Genomic DNA, 6,491 nt, shown 5'->3' with positions numbered 1-6,491 from the left:
AACCACATCTCATGGCCCTTGGACGTTACCACCGGGCACAAGGCTCGTCCCACACAAAGAGTCCCAGTCCTCTCTCCTTTTGGTGCCTTGCTTTCAGCTATTTGATTGGGTGAGCAGTGATTGTTTGGGGAGTGGGATGAGAGGGACAGTTACTCCCTTTTTAAATTTAATTTCAATTTGTATCAAAGCAATACATGTACAAAGTTAGAAAGTCCAGGGGCGCCTGGGTAGCGCAGTCGTTAAAGCGTCTGCCTTCGGCTCAGGGCGTGATCCTGGCGTTCTGGGATCGAGCCCCACATCAGGCTCCTCCGTTGTGAGCCTGCTTCTTCCTCTCCCACTCCCCTGCTGTGTTCCCTCTCTCGCTGGCTGTCTCTCTGTCACATAAATAAATAAAATCTTTAAAAAAAAAAAAAAAAAACAAAGTTAGAAAGTCCAAGTATTCTGCAAGGCTCTGTAATGAAAAATACAACTGTCTCCCAACCGAGGCAACCCCACCCTCGATTTCCACTTCCCAAAGGCAATTGTTTGCCATTCTTTTAGCTGTTTTTTCCCTCCATATTTATTAATAATGTGCTTATTATTTATAATTGCTAATTTCCTGATTTTTCCTTTTTGGATATTATATATTGACTTCTCAATTTGGACATTTTGGATTTAGCTCTCTTCCTCACTATCTCCGTAATCCCTCCCTCAACTGCTCAAAATAATGCCTCCATTTAGCTGTCTTCATATCTGGTCAATAATTTCCTTTTCAAAAACATAGGTCATATGGGTACATGATTTTTTCCTGTGACGATGTAGACATAGTTACATTTTGAAAAAGAAAATTATTGTCCCAATTGAAAGCCAACTAAAACATAGCATCACTTTGAGCCTAAGAGAGATTCCACGTGACTGGCTTTACTAGGTATGTTCTCCTGTAAATGGCAAGAGAGGAGGTGACTTTGACCTGGCAGGGAAGGAAATACGGTCCTAGCACGGTATCACAGTAATCCAAATTTACATGGTCATAATAACACAGACCTTGTCTACTCGCTTCCCACTCTTGAAATCAAACCCTCCACAAAGCAACGAGGGCTTAACTATGGTGACAGAGCTGCTTGTAGAGGTTTCATTCTTGATGTAAAAGTAGGGGTGCAAATAGCAGAGAATGGGAAGTAGAGGAGAAAAGCAGCCAGAAGGGCACTGTGTTTATATCCTCAGCTAACATAGTGGGGTTCGAAACGCACTGTATCGATAGAAGAAGAAAAGGAGGATTAAGTATGTCACATCCGTATACAGAAGGAACCAATAGGAGGACTAAATTATAAATCAGATGCTGGGAGCAAGGAAGTGGGAAGGTAACTCCTCATATTTAATGGAGGTGAGTCAAGAGACAGTGTCTTAAACTGACCAAGAAATTGTTTTAAAAAACATTAGGAATCTTTTTAAAAATCGTTTTTTAAAGAGGTGGGCGGAAGCTGTGGTCTCTGGGAAGTGGAGTGCGTGTGCGGCGAGCGCTATGGGTCTTCTCCCAAATGACTGGATTTTTAAGTTTCGGGCACATACTACTTTAATTTTTCAAACGGAAAAGAGGAAAATGCACACGTTTTTAAAAGTTGAATTCAATGTAAACACAAGAGCTGTAGTACAGGTGTCCATTTTGCAGTGGCAATCTGTATTATCATTCCTTCAAAAATTGCACATTCTCCAGGCACGTCTTTAAATGGTAACATAAGCTTAATGGGTCTCTTGTTGAGAGACTTACAAAGTTAGCATTGGATATGGGCAACATGAGCGGAGTAGATAATGTGTTTTCATAGCTCTTAATGTTGGCTACAAGGTAAGTGAGCCGGCCACTCAGATAATGAGAACGGTCTGCACAGAAGTGGGAAATACCTTTGTGATGGACCTGGTTTCTTATACCAAGCCCTATTTATCATCTGGAATCTTCTTTTATTACCTAAGCAGGTCTCTTTTATTTTCCCTAGTCCCACCCATTTCGGCAAAGCTGGGTTTAAAGGAGATTCAATTCAAATAACTTTGGGCCCTGTAGCTAGGTGTCCCACATTGTGTAGAGATAATCCATTTCTCCTCATCATCTCTCTTCTTGGTCAAAGTTTTTAGTCGGGAAGGAAAGGAGCAGTGTTCATCTTTGCAAAGAATGTGCCCTTACTAGGCTCTCAATTTGTTAAAAGAATGAAATTTAGGGGCGCCTGGGTGGATCAGTCGTTAAGCGGCTACCTTCGGCTCAGGGCGTGATTCCGGGGCCCTGGGATTGAGCCCCGCATCGAGCCCCACATCCAGTCCCACATCGGGCTCCCTGCTCCGCTGGGAACCTGCTTCTTCCTCTCTCACTCCCCCTGCTTGTGTTTCCTCTCTCGCTGGCTCTCTCCCTCTCTCTCTCTCTGTCAAATAAATAAATAAAATCTAAAAAAAAAAAAAAAGAATGAAACATATGAAAGGAAACATATGAAATCATCCATGATTTGACCCCAGCTAGCTTTTCCAGCCTCTTCTTCCCTTCCATGTCCCTGCACCAGGAGACACTCCTTTGTGCTCCCATGCCTTTGCATGTCCTGATTCCTCTACCTGAAATGCTTTCCCCCCCCACTGTTTTAAGGCAATGTCTTCTGGACCCACCGTCTTTGAAGAAGCCTCCCCGCCTCCTCCCCCCCACCCAGCCTCCTCAAGCTCCTTAGCAGACAGGACTCCTCCCAAGTGTTTCCAGCAGCCTGGAACTCCATACAGGTCCGTCCTATTGCTGAACAGACGTTCCTTAACCCTACTTGACCATTGTCCCCAGGACCGTATTGTGAGGAAAGCCTGAAGTGCTGTCTTGGTTTATACCTGTAAGAAAAATATAATACAGAAGCTCATCAGACTGGTTGAGAAACACATTAGGTGTTGCAGCAAGGGCAGAGGTCAGGAAAATGTTGTAACTGGGTTTTGAAGAAGCAAGCAGTCTTTACACCCTGATGGTGTGTGGATCAGTCATGGGGAATGCAGAAGAGGCTCTTCGTAGCCCCGGACCCGGTCCATTGCACGCGCCCTCCCAATCGGCTGGGCAAAGGAGTGTTTGCCAACAGATTTCCCCTGAATTCATTTACCCTTGGGAGTCAAACATTTTGCTGTCATTTAGAACCTTTTAATTGTGGAAATTTTCAAACATGCATGTATCAATTCTCATATATCCATAACCCAGTTTCAACAAGGATGGGTATTTTGCCAATCTTATTTTGTCTATCCTTCCCCACCCCTTTTTATGGGAGAAGGAGGTAGGAGTATTTTAAAGCAAAGCCCAGGCATCTCAGGATATATCCCTAACAGATAAGTACTTCTAAAAAATTGTGGTAAAGTATACATAACCTAAAGTTGACCGTTTTTCCATTTTAAGTATATAATTCAGTGGCATGAAGTACGTTCACCTTGTTGTGCCACCATCACCACCAGCCATCTCCAGAACATTATCATCCTAAACTGAAACTCTATACCCATTGAACACTAAATCCTCATTCTCCCCTCACCATGGCCCCTGGTAACTTCTAGTCTACTGTTTGTCCCTATGAATTTACCTATTCTAGGTATCTCATACAAGCAGAGTAGTATAACACTTGTCCTTTTGTTTCTGGTGTATTTCACTTAGCGTAATGTCTTCAAGGTTCATCCATGCTGTAACATGCATCAGAATTTCATTCTTTTCTAAGACTCCTAAGGACTTTGTAAGTAATAATCACAGCAATAATCCTATTACACCACAGCAAGAGAGGTCCCTGGTGTCTGGTGGTCCCACATCTAGGGATATTAAAATGGATCAGTGGGTTCAAGGGTTGTCAGCCTGATCCACCCATTGATAACGTGGCATTTTAAAATAAGTGTTCCAAAGTCTCTGTCAGTGATCTGAAGCATACATATGTGTCTGAGTCTCTCTGTGTATGTATTTATATCAGCCGCCACGCTCAGCCCTACAACTGTCTTCTATTTGTTCTGTAGACCCTCAAAACTCCCCACTGTCCCTGCTCAGTCTCTGGTGCTGAATAGCCACTCCTAGGATTCTTGAGCTCTCAGGTTTCATCCAAGACAGCTCCCTATTTCCAGTTAGTCCTTGAGTTGCCTACAAATGGGAACCCACTCAGCCACAGAGATCTACCTAAAAGGAACCGTCTCCCACCGGCCGTGAATGCTCGTTCTAACGGCTAAGCTTCCACAGACGGTGGGCCTGCCTTCTGTCTGGTGTAGGAGCTGAATTCTGTTTCCTCTAAGTTTGGGGCTTGGTGGGGCTGAAGACCCCCTTGCAGACGGGGTCTGGGGACATGATGCACGAGGCTAAGACACATCCTAGATAGCTTACGTGTGGAACTTCACAAAAGATTGGCAAGGACTAGAATATGTTTTATCGTAACTTCCCAACTTGGGTTTGTTATTTTTCTTTTAAAATTAAATAGAGATAAGTTGTTTAAAAAAAAAAGTAAATATTCAGAGACTATGAACTAAAAAGGTCCTGACCATTTTCCAAAGTTCAGAATTGACATTATGCTTGTTTTGTGTCCTTATAAATTAACAGATGCCAACAGGTGCCAGACTTAAAAAGCCAGTCTCTCTCTTCCACATTCTGCCTTATTAGGGAGGAAGGATGGAGCAACAAGGAGGGAGAAGACAGAGCAGAGACAGTGGGGCAGGAGAGCCTGAGATGAGGGTGGTAGGAGGGAAGAGGAGAGCTGGAGTCTATAGATAGAAACAGAGCACGAGCCAGGATGCTGGACACTAGATCAGCTATCCAATAGAAATAAAATACGAGCCACAAATGCGAGCTGCGCATACAATTTTCAAATTTTCTAGTAGCCATAATACTAAAAGTAAAATTAAGCAAGTGACATTCATTTTAATAAATATTATTTTATGTAATCCAATGTATTCAAAATAGCATTTTAACATGTAATTAATGTAGAAATTATTCGTGAGCTATTTTACTTTCTTTTTTGGGTGTTAAGTCTTAGATCTGATCAGTACGTTATGCTCACAGCACACCTTAACTCAGATTAGCCACATTCAAGCCTCAATGGCCACATGCGGTGGCTAGCTCTCATATTGGACAACATTGCCCTAGATCTTGACCAAACTGTTCAGACTCTTCTCTCAACTTCTAGTCTGTAAAATGGGGATAACTCTCTCTGTCCTGATCACTTTTTAGGGTTGTGTGAGATGCACAGAGCTAACAGGTATGAATGTGCTCTGTAGGCTAAAGCTGTTGGGCCCCTGGAAGGCCCCTACCTCAGCAGAAAGAAGAGAGTGTTGCCAAAAATAACCTATTAATCTATTACCTAGTCATGGGGACTTAGCATGTGTGGACCCAAACAGAAGTGTGGCAGGGGCTCACAGACATCTCCGTTTTACAGACCAGTTAAATTTCACCACAAAAATCATGATAATGCAGATGAGGTTGTCAAGTGTTGTTTTACCATCTACTGTCACAATCATTCTGTTTATTTAAAAAATGAAAGGATATTTTAATGCTATCTCAAGCACCAGGGATGGTAAGATGAGAAAAAGAAAATGCTTGCTCCTGATGAGCTCACAGAGTAGTGGGCGGGGAGGGCGGGGGGGGGGGGCACATAGTCAAAAATGTGTGTAGAATGTAACCCCTAAATGCTCTTGTCTGCAAGTATCAAAACACCCAGTTCAAAACGGTGTAAGCTGAAAGGGGGAACTTACTGGCTGCGGTAACTGACGACTGCATGGTAAATGTGGTTGCAGGCCCCCCCTTGACGCCTCTGGCCTCCTGGCTCTGTCCTTTATCTCCGGCTCCACGTGGCAAACCCAGCAGGCCCTGGCTCACAGCCCCTACATTCAAGTCCAGCCTGGGTCCTGCGGCCCCAACTGAAAGAGCTCCCAGCAGCTCATTGGCTCTGAGTCCTCAGCCCATTCTTGGACCATCCAGGGTGGCCCCTGGCAGAGTTTGCCGGTCACCCAATGCGCCTAGACCGGGAATGCCAAGGGAGTGGTTTTTGCAAAGGAACACTGGTAAACTGTTACTTGAATTGGAGTGGAGAGATGCTGAACGGCTAAGAAGCAACAAAGTTGACTAAAAATTACAGGAATGCAGAAAAGGTGTGACCAGGGCTGGCTTCTTTGCCGGCCTTTGGTCTGTGCGGTCCGCTTTTAAAAGGTCCCACACTTGTTTGCTTTTGTTTTTGTTTTTTTAAGATTTTATTTATTTATTTATTTGACAGAGAGAGAGAGCCAGCCACCGAGAGAGGGAACATAAGCAGGGGGAGTGGGAGAGGAAGAAGCAGGCTCCCAGCGGAGGAGCCTGATGCGGGGCTCGATTCCAGGACCTTGGGATCATGCTCTGAGCCGAAGGCAGACGCATAAGGACTGAGCCCCCCACACTTGGTTTAATGCTCTGCTACCACCAGCTTGAAATTTTTAAGAATTTGGGAAAAGGGGATCCACATTTTCATTTAAATGACAAATTACGTACTCACCCTGGATGCGACTAACTAACGTTACAT

The sequence above is a fragment of the Ursus arctos genome, unplaced genomic scaffold (assembly GCF_023065955.2).
Source record: "Ursus arctos isolate Adak ecotype North America unplaced genomic scaffold, UrsArc2.0 scaffold_2, whole genome shotgun sequence".
NCBI lineage: Eukaryota > Metazoa > Chordata > Mammalia > Carnivora > Ursidae > Ursus > Ursus arctos.
Note: the sequence above shows the minus strand (reverse complement) of the source record.